The sequence below is a fragment of the Trachurus japonicus genome, chromosome 23, assembly GCF_045865225.1.
Source record: "Trachurus japonicus isolate A0001 chromosome 23, Traja_1.0".
NCBI lineage: Eukaryota > Metazoa > Chordata > Actinopteri > Carangiformes > Carangidae > Trachurus > Trachurus japonicus.
Window position 1 is genome coordinate 17,531,912 of NC_140929.1, and position 15,826 is coordinate 17,547,737.

The following is a 15,826-nucleotide window of genomic DNA, read 5'->3' on the forward strand; positions in this document are numbered from 1 at the left end:
GTGTGAGTGTGTTGGTGTGAGTGGAGCCTAAAGAGCTTGTGTGTGTGTGTGTTTATTGTATTGTGCAGGTTCCCCATCTTTTATTGCCTGGCCTAATAGTTGTCTCTCTCTTTTGGACAGGTGCTGGCGGAGCCACTGGTGCAAGAGACTGGCTGATCCCGGTGGTGGCGGTTCCCCTCACTTTCCTGTACACTAGTGCACTTTGTGGTGAACAATTTGTGTGGTTTTCACGTGTGGTGTAGCATAAGGACCCTTCCCCTCTCCCTCAGCAGTCATCTTCGCTGGTGAGCCCCCAGCCCTGTACCCTAGCACTTTATTGACAACCTAAGCAACGCTTTTATATATTGTACAATATTGTTTTGTCCATTGATTTTATTGTGAACCTGTACTCTGCAAAAAGAAAAAGAAAAACAATAGTTAATAATAAAAACTTGTATTATTTTGGAATCACGTCTGAGCCAGTGTCTGTTAAACCTGCGTGTCCTTTGGTGTTATAGAATTGTAGCTATAGGTTTAGAATTCCTGGGGGTGGAATTCCCCTAGGTGGCGTTGTTGGCTCTTTCTCAAAGTTTTTCCCTCGTAGCATTGCCACACATGGCAGAGCAGCTGTGTACTGACAGACTGGCTGGACAGGACCCTCAGACTAGGATATTCTCTCCAGTTCTGCGGGCTCCCCCCAGCGTTCAGGGGCATACAAGAGATGAATCTATCCTCTCAACAAGAGATAGAGTTCCTCGAGGGGGAAATTCAGGACCTGCTATCAAAACAGGCCGTGTCAATTGTCCCTCTTCACGACAAGGAACAAGGTTTTTACTCCCCATACTTTTTGGTTCCCAAAAAGACAGGGGGCTACAGACCCATCCTGGACCTCCGTGCCCTGAACACACGTATCGGTCGCAAAACGTTCCGCATGCTAACCACAAGGAGGCTGCTGGAACTCGTCCAAGCAGGCGATTGGTTCTCAACCATCGACTTGAAGGACGCTTATTTTCACGTCGAGGTGGCACCAAAACACAGGAAGTTCCTGCGTTTTGCATTCCAGGGAACAGCCTACGAATACAACAGGCTGCCATTTGGCTATTCTCTGGCACCTCGTACGTTCAGCAAATGTGTGGACGCAGCGCTACAGCCGCTGCGCAGCCAGGGGATGAGGGTCTTCTTTTATCTGGACGACCTCATCGTGATGGCCAGGTCCAAACAATGGGCCATTTTTCACACAGTTCAGTTGATACTTCACCTGACCAAGTTGGGATTTGCCATCAACTGGAAGAAGAGCAACCCCCAACCAAGCCAGCGGGCCGAATACTTGGGGATTGTGCTCGACTCTGTCAGCCTGAGAGCCACTCTGTCGGAGTCCAGACGGACGGCCCTACAGCAAGAGGTTCTCAAGCTGCAACAGGGTCCACGTGTCACAGCCTCGACCGTCATGCAAGCACTGGGGCACATGGCAGCAGCTCACCCGGTGGTTCCACTAGGACTGCTGCACATGCGTCGCCTGCAGAGATGGTTCACCAGCCTACGCTTAGACCTCAAGAGGCAGAAGTTTCGGCTGCTGACGGTCCCTCCAACAGTGCGGGGCAACCTGCAGTACTGGGGGTCCCCACGACATTTGTTGACCGGGACACCACTAGGACGAGTGACCTCGTACACCGGGAGGCACCTGCCTGGGGAGGGCGAGGTGGTGTGTGGCCTCCGGGGGAGGACCGTCACATCAACCTCCTCGAGTTACAGGCAGTGTTCCTGGTTCTCCAACACTTCAGTCACCTGTTAAGGGGAAGACACGTGTTGGTGAGGACCGACAATCGCACCACAGTCACTTACATCAACAGACAGGGCGGTGTACATTCCGCTGCCCTGTTAGCAATGGCAGAGAACCTGTGGTCATGGGCTTCAGAGCACCTGCAAACTCTGAGAGCCCTCCACGTTCCAGGAATCGAGAACAGGGGGGCCGACCTCATGTCAAGGGGCGGCCCCCTGGAAGACGAGTGGAGACTGCAACCAGAAGTGGTACAGCAGATCTGGACACGATTCGGGAGGGCATCGGTGGACCTGTTTGCTAACAGGTCGAACACCCACTGCCCCCATTGGTTCTCCCTGAGCCCGCAAGACCATCCACCCTTGGGGTGGACGCGTTTGCACACGCTCCATGGCCAAGAGGGCTACTTTATGCCTTCCCCCCCTCCGTCTCATCCCCCAGCTACTGGAGAGAGTGAGAGTGGAGCGGCTGAGGGTCATTCTGGTGGCTCCCGACCGGCGGTCGGCTCCGTGGTACGCGGAGCTGACCACAATGATGGCGGCCCCACCATGGCCCATTCCCCAATTCCGGGGGGCACTGTCACAGGAGGCAGGCGCGATACAGGCGCTGCCGACCCTGGGCCAGCCACTGCAAGCCTGGCCCCTGAAAGGGACAGGCTAATACGGCCTGGGCTGACTGCGCAGGTGGTGAAAACCATCCAAGCGGCTAGGGCTGGATCCACCATTGCCTGTTACAGGGCTAAGTGGTTGGGTTTCCAGCATTGGTGCGAAGAGAGGGAAGTGGACCCACTTTCTACAGCTTTTGGTTGATAGAGGGCTGTCTCAAGCGATTATTAAGGTTTACGCTGCAGCCATCTCATCATGCCATGAGGGGTTGGGCGGAGGTCCAGTCTTCGCCCACCCTCTGGTAAAACGGTTCCTGCAGGGGGTCAGAAGGCTACGACCAGTGGCACGCACTTCTGTACCACAGTGGGAATTGCCACTGGTGCTCGAGGCCCTCACAAGGAACCCCTATGAGCCTTTGGAACGCTCCTCCTTAAAGGTGTTGTCGTTCAAGACAGCGTTGCTTCTTGCTCTGACGTCAGCCAAGAGAGTGAGCGAATTATGTGCCCTGTCAGTCCACCCGAGTTGTTTACTCCTTCGCGGGGACTGCAGTGGTGCCATCCTTAAACCGAACCCCTCCTTTCTTCCTAAGAACATAAGGAGCTCATTTCAGTCCAGAATCATCCAGTTGGAGGCTTTTCACCCTCCCCCTCATGAGGATTCGAGGGAGGCGAAACTGCATCTCCTATGCTCTGTGCGTGCGTTGACATACTATGTCGACCAAACAGCCACTGTCAGGAACACCGACCAGTTGTTTGTGTGTTATGGTGACGGGACGGCTGGCAGAGCCCTGTCCAAGAAACGCTTGGCGAGGTGGCTGTGTGAATGCATCCTCTCAGCCTACAGTCAAGCGGGTCGAGAGCCGCCCACTGTGGTCCGGGCGCACTCCACAAGAAGTGTGGCGACGTCTACGGCCCTGTTCAGTGGTGCGAGTGTTGAGGACATATGTACGGCGGCATCGTGGTCTTCACCCTGCCCGTTCATAAGGTTCTATCTCTTGGATGTATCAGGCTCCTTCTCCAGGCAACCCAGTCGCCAGCAGGAAACGTTCACCATGGACTATTCTGCAAACTACAGAAAAGTCCAGGATGAACGTTTCCGAGTGAAAATACGTTGTAGCCCAACGTTTCGTTGCCCATTCATTTAACGTGAGCCAAACTGCGTTCATTATCAACGTTTCCTACATGTCACTGTACAACGTAATATTATGTAGTATTTTCGCTGGAAAAACAACATTTTAAGATATATTTGACATGGTTTTGATGACTTTTTTAGTGAGAAATGTGTGTTTTACTTTCCAAATTTATGTTGAATTAATGCAAATAAGCTTTTGTTTCTAACTTATTCGGCGAATCTCAAATATGAAAACGTGTATATTCAACATTATTCATTGAGCTTTCTGGCTGATAAAACGTGATTTCAAGATATATTTGGCATTGTTTGAGGACATTTCTAGCGAGAAATGTGTGTTTTACTTTACAAATACATGTTGAATGAATGAAAATTAGGTTTTGTTTGTCCTCCAGCGATATTTTATCCGACTGATTGTTATTCTATTTTTCCCATAGTCGTTGCCATAACAACGGCGACGCCTTGTACTACTAGAGACTCGTTTCCGGAGCTCTTTGAGGCCAATCGGCCGCGATGAGTTCTGTATTTAACTGCTGCACTATTCAGACCTTATAAGCAATGAAAACTGTAATGTGATCTCCATTTAACCAACAGTATAGTAGTCATATAGGCTAGCTTTCCGAGAATTTGCAGCCCGGACCGATTTGACCGACGGACAGCTTGCTTCCGCCAGACATGGAAACAAAAGTTGTTAATTTTTAGCCAAGCATCTTTATCTGACACGGTTTATTGCTGCTCGTTAAGAAAAACGTTGTAAAACTTTATATATATATATCCTATATAATCATCATTCATTTATTAATCATACGATAGGAATTATGACGTCAATACCTCGGCGCCATCACAATAGCGCCATCTAATGTGCCGCCGACGCAACGACAACACTTGTATAAAAGTGACACCGAGTATAAAATGACAGATTACTGTGTGTATTGTCTTTCTATTTAATAATAGAGGTACTATGATCATGGCAAGATGTTTAATGTCTTTCTATTTAATAATAGAGGTTATACACTATGATCATGGCAAGATGTTTAATGTCTTTCTATTTAATAATAGAGGTTATACACTATGATCATGGCAAGATGTTTAATGTCTTTCTATTTAATAATAGAGGTTATACACTATGATCATGGCAAGATGTTTAATGTCTTTCTATTTAATAATGTGCACACTATGATCATGGTAAGATGTTTAATGTCTGCTAGAAAGCTCTTTAACAAAATACAATTCAAGTCAACTCAAAGTCAATGATTTTTTTATTCAAAAATAAACAGGCCCATCCCCCTTCCCTCCCTCTCTCCCAAACATACCCTCATAAAGTCAGACACGCAGAAAACACTCAAAACGAACAGAACAGAACAGAACAGAACAAACAAAAAAGCACACACACACACACTACTGCTTCTTGACGAAGGATTTTGGCTCCCATGAGGGCTTCCACGTTTGGTTGCTGAAAATAAACAAGAAATCTTTTATTTTTATTATTGTACATGATGCATTATTGTAAGTAAAAGTACAGTCCATCAACTGTGCAACACTGTGATCCAAATCTACTGCAGTTCAGTCAGAAAACTCAGGTTAAAGATATTATTGCATTATTTAATTAAATATTATAGAGTGATAACAATTTCTTCCCCCAAACAGAGCCTGCAAATGGATGCAGCATGCAGCAGAAATGAAAAGCACAAGGAGGAGGAGGAAATCCCTGCAGTTTAAATAGACCGCCAAATTAGGAGAGTGCAGCTAATGAGATGTGCAGATCGGTGACTTGTCGTGGGTGGATGAACTATGCAGCTCAATTTGTCTTCCAAAACTAGCTAGCTGGCATTGCTGACATAACTATGGATAATTTCCTCATGCAGTTGTCACTTCTAAAAGATCTTACAAAATCACAAAAGGCCCATCTTTACACTGCTGGACAGGTTTTGTCATTTATAAAAGTTTATTACATGGCATTAAATGCTGCATAGAAGAGAGGACCTATGCAGGATAATTTTCTTATGTTTAACTACTGGACTTGTTGTGTGTTATTTTTTTGGACATTGCAGGCTCTGTCTCCCAGACCTGTGGCTGCTGAAAATGCAACCTGCCAGGGTTAATTAAACAACCCCTGAATTAATTTCTCCTCAACAACCCCTGAGCTATAAATTCTCTCACACACATACACACAAACAACTGTATTAATACAATAACTTACCATGTGCCACATGGTTTCCATTCAACCAGGACCTGTAACCAAAAATAAATAAGTATCAGCAAAAATGTTCTTTTAATTTTCATTAAACTAAAGTACACACTTCAGCCGATATTTGCTTTATGACAAAGCTACATTAGAGTTCTCATCCATCCATCTATGATCCACATCGGAAACCTAGCCAGTTACTTGAAGAGTGAAGGCTGGAACATTGTCCGAGTTTGCCACAAGCACATGTTGTGAAACATCACCACAATAGGCTCAGATACAACCCTTTCTTTTATCTTTAAACATGTCTTTGGGGTCCAGAGTCCAGGGGTGTCATTGGGCAAGACACAACGTGGGGGACAGGTTGTCACCGATGCTGTGCTTTTAGTGTGAGTGAGTTCCTCCTGATGACCCTAATTAGTCCCAACCATTAACGTCAGAACGTATTATTATTTTTTATTATTATTGTGTGTAAACGATGGGATTTGCACTGCAAACACTTCCGGGCAGTTGCAAAGACTGGTAAGGTGCTATATACAGTAAAAAAAAGAGACTTTAGCAGGGGCGTCAGACCCATTATACGTGGGTGGGACAGGTCCCGACAACTTTGCATTGACTTTAGATGACCATCTTCAGTTCAATGTAGCTAGTGACTAACTACAAGTACCATGGCTCCATAATTGATTTTAAAAAGGCCAGCAACGCAACGCCTCTTGGGACAGGACATTAAGGACATTTGCCAAATATCAGGTAGCTAGGTGCCTCGTGTTAATGTTTTATAAATCCTCTATTGAATTTGTGAGTTCATCTGTTTGGCTGCAATTTATATGTATAAAAGATTTCAAACTTTGAGGTTCTAACCTCTATCTGATCAGCTGAGCCGAGCTCAGCGGATATGTCTGCAGCTGAGGCAGTGTGTTAAAACAAAAACAAAAAACTTCCACCCCCTCTCAATCACAATTACAGGATCAGGGTACAAGTCGACACATGTATGTTTAATACAGCATCTTATGAAAAAATATATGTATGAAAATGTGCCTCCTAAAGTGATTATTTTTGTGTTAAAGTGGCTTTCAAATGCATTATGTTTTTCTAGAGAATTGAGTTTTATTGGTGAAAAGGTTTTTCTATGGAGTAAAAATGTTTGCGGAAACACAAATGACATATGAAAAAAATATTTTAAAAGTATTAAATAATTAAACTACAACAACTTGGGTAAATTAAATTTCTTAAACATTAAAAAAAAAAAAGTTTGTAGTACCCGTAAAAAACGGGCTATACAAATAAAATTGCCTTGCCTTGCCTTGCCTACTGTAAATGTCATGTCGGCAGCCTCCAATGGGCAGCTCGTGTCTTAAAAAGTAAAAAGTCTATAGATTTTATAGTGAAACTGATATGCATACTAGTACTATACACTACATATTATACAGTCCTACTGCACAGTACATAAATGATATGATGAGCACATTTACTTACTTTCTGACCACGCTTTTTTATTACCCTGGAGTACAGGAACAGACCTGAGCTCTCCCTGTTCCTGCACTCCAGGCAGCTTTGACTGGAAGCCACAGCTTCCGAAGCCACAGCCTCCACCTCCACTGGCACCAGGGTTAAGATGATCTCCTCCTCTGCAAACAGAAAGAAAAGATAGTTAGTAAGCGGAAAGTAGAGATATCCTAATTTGGCATTAAAGGGAAACATGTGGGTAATACACTTTTTATGTAAGGTACCATTTTGTGTTGTACTCCTGGCCCATTTTAAGTATTCCCGCCAAATACTTTTTGAACCCTTACAAGGTTTACAAGAAGTTTGAAAAGACATGGATGCTTGAGTTTGTTTGCTTAGATCATACTCTAAAACTACATTATAACTTTATACCTCCCTGGGCAGGTTCTGGAGGGGAAGGGTCAGGGAGCAAATGGTCCTGGGAGGAAGGTGCAGGAAGGAAATGCCCAGGAGGGGAAGGTGCAAGGAGGGAAGCCTCACTGGAGGAAGGGTCAGGGTGGGAGGGATCCGGGGAGGCAGAGGTGGTGGCAGCCTCAATTGGGGAAGGGTCAGGGTGGGAGGGATCCGGGGAGGCAGAGGTGGTGGCAGCCTCAATTGGGGAAGGGTCAGGGTGGGAGGGATCCGGGGAGGCAGAGGTGTTGGCAGCCTCAATTGGGGAAGGGTCAGGGTGGGAGGGATCCGGGGAGGCAGAGGTGTTGGCGGCCTCACTGGAGGAAGGGTCAGGGTGGGAGGGATCCGGGGAGGCAGAGGTGGTGGCCGTTCTGTCTTTTTTACAGTATACTAAGAAAAGAATGCATTGAAAGAGTAAATTAAAAATTGACAAATGAAAACACAGACATATATACAGTATACACATACATATTGTCTGATGTCGATAAAGATGTGGTGTGGTTGTGTTGTGTGTGTCCATGTGTCAGTGTGTAATTTGTCTGTCCATCTCTCTCTCTCAAGAGTATTTTAACGGTCATGCTAATGAAGCGCTTTGAATTTTGAGAGAGAGTGAGACACACAAATTACACACACATACACATACAGCGTGTGTATACGTCAAAGAGATTATTATTATTTTTTATTTTTTTAATACAGAGTTATACTCACATTTGAGGATGGTCTCGAAGGCCCCCATCAAGCTTTTTTCAAGGGAGGGTGGTAGCTGAAAATCTAAACTATATTTAATTTCAGCTACCACCCTCCCGCCGATCTCCTTCCCCACCAACATTACTGGGAGGTAGCCCATGCCTGAAAATTGGTCCAGCTGCCAAGAGAACATACCGTGCAAGCATAGTCAGTTGCATTATCTACTTGAATTACTTTGCTGAGCAAACAAACACCACACATTCTTCATAATTATTTGAGTACAAGCCTGATTTATACTGCAGGCCTAACTTTTTTTGGATTGCCTGTTATCTTGAAATATTTATTTAAAAATGGCCCACAACAAATTCACGTCATGGATGACATTCTCTAGTGGTTTACAGACCTTGATAGAAAAGCTGACTAATAATTCAAAAATTAGACAATACATTACAGACCTGCACAAATTACATTATAATTGTGTTTTGACATAATGTCTGGAATGGGGGAAAGTACACCAAAATGCACACAGCTAGGGATAACCCAAAAAAGATATTTACTGAGGAGAAGGAGAAGGAAAACCAGTACCAGAGTACAACAGAAAAGAAAATTGCAAACCAAGACAAGACAAACACGAAAATACTCACTGGAGGACGCAGGGTGGGCAACACGGAAGACACAGGCACAGAGGTAAGATCACAGAGAAAAGGAGACACTGGCTAAATACACAAGGGAAGACACAGTTGGTGCAATTACACACATGAGGTAATCAAACAGGATGGAGAACCCAAGAACACAAGATCAGACTTCAAAATGAAGCAGGAACTATTAACACAACAGGACTAAGGGAGATACACAGGACACAGGAAGATACAACACTAATTTCAATATAAAACAGGAACACCAGACACAGACCACGACACACAAAATCTGTGGTGTTTGCTCTCTCTGCAGTTCCTGAGGCTCTGTGCTGAAAGGTGGAGACAAGTCTCACATACTGTATGAAGAAACACTGAGAGAGCAGTGGTGGTCAGCAGGACTGAAAGGGCTGATTTTGAAGTTTGTGTGAAAAGTATGAAGCCCCAGACACAGCACATGTTAGTGAATATGGTTCTGTTGACGCCTGGCTACCTGATGCTATGCATCAATGTATAACTATCTAACTTATCTAACAAAATTGAGTAGACACTGATGTGCCATTTTGCACCCTGCGTGGCAGCCTCCAGCCATCAGTGAGTTATAGACCAGTAATGTAAATTGCTTTGAATAGTTTATAATACTTACTACATACTAAGAGTCCAATTGGTCCTCTTTTGGTTTCCTGTGGATTGCATGTTTTGGCCAGCAGGTGTCAGGTGTCTATATAGGTAGGTGGGCTGCAGGTATGCATGCTGAGGAAGCCATACAGTCTATGACCATGCCATGGCGTTTAACGCCACAGGTCTAGTTTGCGTATTGCTGTATAAGTGAATGTTCTATTGTTCCGAGTCTGCTTTGCCGATTGATTGGTCTGGAATAAATATGCAACAGAAAAGGACGATCCATTTGGACATTTGATGTGTTATGCACCTACACATGCATGCACCTACCGGTACATCGTCTGGCACGCGTACAAGCAATTCCTAACTAGCATGCACTAAATATAACATTAAGGGCCAGTATAATAGTGGATAACTGCTATATCAGTAAAGTCCATTTGCTAATTATGATTCTCTAAAGTTTTCAGTGTATTATAATGGCACAGGGTTGCATAAGTGAACCGAGGCCTTCCGTTTCTAAGACAGGCACATTAACCAGGATAGCCAAAGAGAACTGGCTTTATGCACAGTTCCATTACAATCTGAAATTAAGCCTGCTCCTTTATTTCCTGTCTTGCAAAATTGGACAAATTAATTAATCTAGGTGTGTCTGATCATTGTTGTTGTGACTACTGAAGTCAGACACACCTGTATTAATCAGTTTGTCCAATGATGAAAGAAATGAAACAAATGAGCTGGCTAAAGTTCAGGAAGTAGTGGAGCTGTGCATTAAGGCAATTTACACTGGCTGGGTGCTCATCAACAGATTAAAACACTAGATATAATCTTATCTGAAACACAGAAACATTAACCTGGAGGTGAGATATTACGTATTGTGAGTTCATGTGTTTTAGTTGTGGATGAAATATGTATTAATATTCAAAAGCTACTTTGTTTAAAATTTAAAGGTATATTGTGTAAGAATTACTCCCATCTAGCGGTGCAGTTGTAGATCGCAAGCAACAAGCCTCTATGTAAACAAGTGGTCCGTCAGCACGAGGCAAAACAACACACGTGACAATATGTTGTCATGGCGATGTGGTATTGTTTTACCGTCTTTCTCTGGACTTCTGTGACTAAAATGACATCTGGTTTGTTAGCGACGGCCGTCTGCCCGACTGCAGGTGAATGCAGCATCAATGTAACGCTCCATTCCTCCTCACAGACGCCACCTCGACCTGAGCCGACAGCTCCGGTGTCTCCGCTGAGTTTCCGTGGTTACCTACCGTCACGCTGCCACTGAACGTAAAAACATGGCGACACCACATGGCAGCAGCACCGAGCTTACCCGCTCCATGTAGATATGAATGATATGAACGGCTAATTCAGAGCTGAAAGGAACACTTCACTTTGTTGATGGGGGGGATTACTGATTAATGAAAAACAGACTTTTGGACGAAATAATCGATTTTCGTGAATAGATAACACAATGTACCTTTAAATTGAAATAACGATGTTGACAACAAACTTCACTTAAAGTGTAGTCTTAGTCGGCCTCTCTGGTTATTTTTATCTCTTGGATGTACACTGAGTACAAATTATATTTCTGTTTTGCTTGATCTAGTCTGGGCCAACTGGCAGAAGTCTCACCTTCCTGCTGCACTTTTCAAAATCCCTTCGGAGAACGGACACAACAGAAACCAAATTGCCCTATTTAGGTTAAAAATGGAGCTAAGCAAAAGTTCAGACAGGAAGACTATCTCCAGCACACCTCCAAGCCTCTCCCTAGTTCTCCCACTATCTTCTCACTCCGCCCTCTTCACTTAATTCATCCAATCACAGCCAGCCATCTCCTCCCTCTCCTACCAATCAGCCATTAGTGCCAAATTTAAAAGTGTTCTCCTTCTCTGCTGTCATCCCGCTGTCATCCAGCAAAACTCTCAGCCCACCTCCACCCCTTCATCACCTCCATCTAGACGCTGACAGCCTTCATCGGGATCTTCAACCAGAAGTACACCACGCTGATCTACTCCCCGGCGTCTAAGCGCCAAAGTTTAATTTTGTGCGCAATAAATGTTATTTCACTTTTCAGTCTGACACTCTTCTTCCTTATTAGTCTGTCCTGATTGAAATAGTTGTTTGACTGATTAATAAAATTTAGTTGTTTTATACCCACTGAATTTTTTTTTCATAATAAAAGGGAAAAAAACACACACATAATGGGCTCTAGTTTTTTTGCTTTTACACTGCATAGACCGCAGAACGCCAAGATGGTTGTGACGGCGTAGCACAAAATGATCTCTGAAGTTTATTTTAAAAAATTAAAGAGAGAGAAAAAGAGCGAGATGCTCACCGACATGGTATGGCCACAGAGCTCAGCAATGTGTCTTTTACGTACATTAGCTTATGCTTCTCGGCCACTCTGAGCTCTGAGCGCTCAGACAAAAACATCTGTTTCTTCCTGGGAGAGGTTTGGCCATCAGGCTTGCTGTCTCATCCATGTAGAAGTTTGAAATTACGTAATTGCAGTACACATGCCCTGCAGCGTAGTAAAGCACCCGTGACGTCACCCATTGGTTTGGGGGAGTCTGTTTTGTGATCCTACTATGGACATTTGAAATGCGCCATCTTGAGTTTTAGTGGGAGTCGACTTTCCATATTTAGAGGAGAGACGGTAACTCTACAGGTCAGCCGGCCGAGAACCCGCCCACTGAACTCAACTGTCTATGGACCTGTTACTCAACATAGCACGACTAATTTATGTGAGAATTTTAAGCATAAATAACACAAAAACGTTTGTGTTTCAAAAAAAAATTAGCTCCCTCAGTGTGCATGGAGATGGAAACTATTGGTACAGACCAAAAACAAAGAATGTGTCAGGCTGTAAATACGTTTCTTTGTGTAACTTCTCCTGTTATCTATTCACGAAAATCGATTATTTGGTTCAAAAGTCTGTTTTTCATTAATCAGTAATCCCCCCATCAACAAACTGAAGTGTTCCTTTCAGCTCTGAATGAGCCGTTCATATCATTCATATCTACATGGAGCGTCAGGTCGAGGTGGCGTCTGTGAAAAGTCACCGTGGTAACGCAGTGAGGAGGAATGGAGCGTTACACTGATGCTGCATTCACCTGCAGTCGGGCAGACAGCTGTCGGTAACAAACCAGATGTCATTTTAATCACAGAAGTCCAGAGAAAGCCGGTAAAACGTGGGTCAGGTAAACGATACGACATCGCCATGACAACATATTGTCACGTGTATTGTTTTGCCTCGTGCTGACGTCCACTTGTTTACATAGAGGCTTGTTTAAGCCGTTACGTGCAGCGGCTGTCGTCCGTCTGCCGTCTAACCGATTTCACATGAATGCAGCATGAAAAATATGACTGAGTTGCTTGCGATATACAACCGCAACGCTAGATGGGAGTAATTCTTACACAATGTACCTTTAAGCTGTAAAATTGGTGATTTTAACATGGGGGTCTATAGAGAATACTCCTTTCTGGTCCTAGCCTCTGTCGGAAATGCAGTTTTTTGAACAAGGAAGTCGGCTTCAATTCTCAGACAGGCTACATTCACATTTTATTTAAAACAAAAATACAATCTTTCACTCGTTAATTTCTACATTACCAGTCGGGTATAGCCAATAGCCTATAGCCTATACTGTTTTGTACTTGGAAACACCCCTGTAACTGTCTTGTAATTTCACATGTCATACAGTATGATTCAATACAAATCAAGGGGGAAAAAATTCATTGCTACTGTACTTACCAGATGGAGTGCCTTTTCGTGCAATTTGCTGCCGTTATTCCACTTCTTTTTTGTTTTGGCCCACTCCTCCTTGCCAGCAGCAAATTGCTCCCGAGCCTCCACCAGCCTCTTTTTGTGCGGTTGCACGAGGTCGCAGTGGGGGCACTTCTTCCGGGCCACCCCGATCTTTTGGGTGCAGCCAGGGCATGTCTTGAGGGTACTGCCGGGCATATCTAAATATAAAAGTAATGCAGACAGACAAACAGAAAGAGGGTATATTTATAAATGAAAGAAGAATTAATTCTCGTTAATTTCAGATTTCAATTTATGTAATGCTTACCATTCTGTACAAAGTTCACAAAAAATTCTCCCCCTCAAAATAATCCCCCTCACGCACTTTGACATCCCTCTGTGTTCTCTTTGAAAGAGTATCCTATGATTCTCTGCAGGTCCCATGTAATGGAATGGTTGATTCATGTTTGGAGAATGTGTGACTTTGATGATACAGTACCTTGGAGCTCCTAAACCACCTCCATACACACCAGATTTGTCTCCAGGTTGTCATCAGTGAAACACATTTTCTGTATGTGGACATATTAAGAGCCCTGAGATGATGGAGCTGCTAACTAAGAACCAAAATAAAATAATTCTGGTTTGCAGAAGGATTGGGGAAGATGAAGAAACTGCATTAGAAATGAAAGAAGGTTTTTTTTTAAGGAGGTAAATTTAATTTTGATGTTATAATCATCTCTCCTGACCCCAGTCCTACTTTCTTTAAGAAATTGAACTTTATGCTTTAAGCAAATCACAAATGGGGGGACATCATAGGTGATACCTAGAAAATCCAAGTTGATCACTTTATTAGAATAATGTAGATAATGAATTCGGCTAAGTTATCCCACCGGACATGGAAGCTAATGACTATACTATATAACAGTTAATTAGTAACATGGTAGGAATGGCATCAACCTAACCGCTATAATAAATAAACAAATAAAATAAGGTAAAAACAGTGAGATACACAGTATAGCATTGTAACTATAACCTCAGATCTCAGTCCCAAGCCATGTCTCCTGAGTGTGTGTGTGTGTGTGTGTGTGTGTGTGTGTGTGTGTGTGTGTGTGTGTGTGTGCGTGCGTGCGTGTGTGCGTGCGTGTGTGTGTGTGTTTCGTTTTTAAATCAAAATTCAAATGAATGAATGAAATAGGTTCAGCCATTCAAAGGCTACCCTGGTCAAACTTAGGCTAATTGCAGTGTTAGATAGCTACCACTAATAAAAAAAAAAGGACAGAAAAAAAAGAAAAATATCAGATCTGCTTGATGACGCCATTCATGATGACACAATAAATAGACAGATATAGAGAGTGACAGACAGAATAAAAGTGAAAATTGTGATACTCATAAGATGTCAAAGTCATACTCACTTGTTATCACGTTGTTTCCGATGGTTGACGGGCTGTATTTTCGGCCTGTAATTTCGCGCGCGGTACTGGCGGAGGAGTCGAGGAGTCTGCTGGCCGTTCCGGATATGAAGCGAGCTTCAAAATAAAAGCGCTGTAGGCAAAATTTATTTTGAAAAAATAAAACAAATACAAATAAAACAATTAAAATACTCAATAATCAAAAAGGTGGTTTTGCTTAGAAGAGGGAGGAATATAAAAATATGTTAAGTTTATAGTTTTATATACTTGTAGATAGTTTTTAGCACCCTTAGGCCTGCCCCACAAGAAGGACCTTCTGGAGTTTGTCCCCATTAGGCCTACATGTAACTTCTTTCTTGGACTTTTAAAGTGTATTGTTTGTATTAAGGGTGACATAAACATCTGTTCAGTCATATTTGGTATTTCTTTTTGTAATAGAGTGATTTTTATTTCTTTTTCCTGGTTTTAACTGTATAGGCCTAATCATCCCCTATTGATTTGACTTCAGTTAGGCTATAGAGCCCAAACGTTTTCCAAAGCATTTGATTTTTCTTTCTTTTTTCGTTGTTTTTTTCTTCGACTCAAATCTATCTAAGGCGAAGTTTAAAAAGCACAACTCAGAAGCAGGAATAGCGCATAGCTCCACTACCCTACTTCCTAAACTTCAGACAGCTACTTTGTTCTTGTTCCTTCATTATCAATGACAATGATTAATCCAGGTGTGTCTCTGCAATAACACAAACAATGATTATGCACTTCTGGATTACTCTATTTGTTGAATAATGTAAATCAGTAATCAAAGGATTTTTCTGAGTTAATGAATTAGGCCTAGTGGATGCATGAAGCCAACTGTCAAACATATTTTTGTAGTAATAATTGGCCAAATAAATAAAACTTCTCTATTTGATACACCACTGTGTCAAATTGCCACTGTAATTAGTCTACTCTAGCATATTTTGTTTTATGTGGGCCTAAGCGTCAGATGCAAGTTTGGCTACTGAGAAGCAGGAAACGCCCAAAACTTTCAGAATAACATTCTCCTATCAGTCAATTCAAATAGTGTCTTTTCTATTGTCCTAATGTTAAATCTTTGCTCCAAGTTCAGGCTTTTAGTTAAACATACTGGAGTAGGCTATTGCTCAAAATTATGTAGACTATCTCTTAT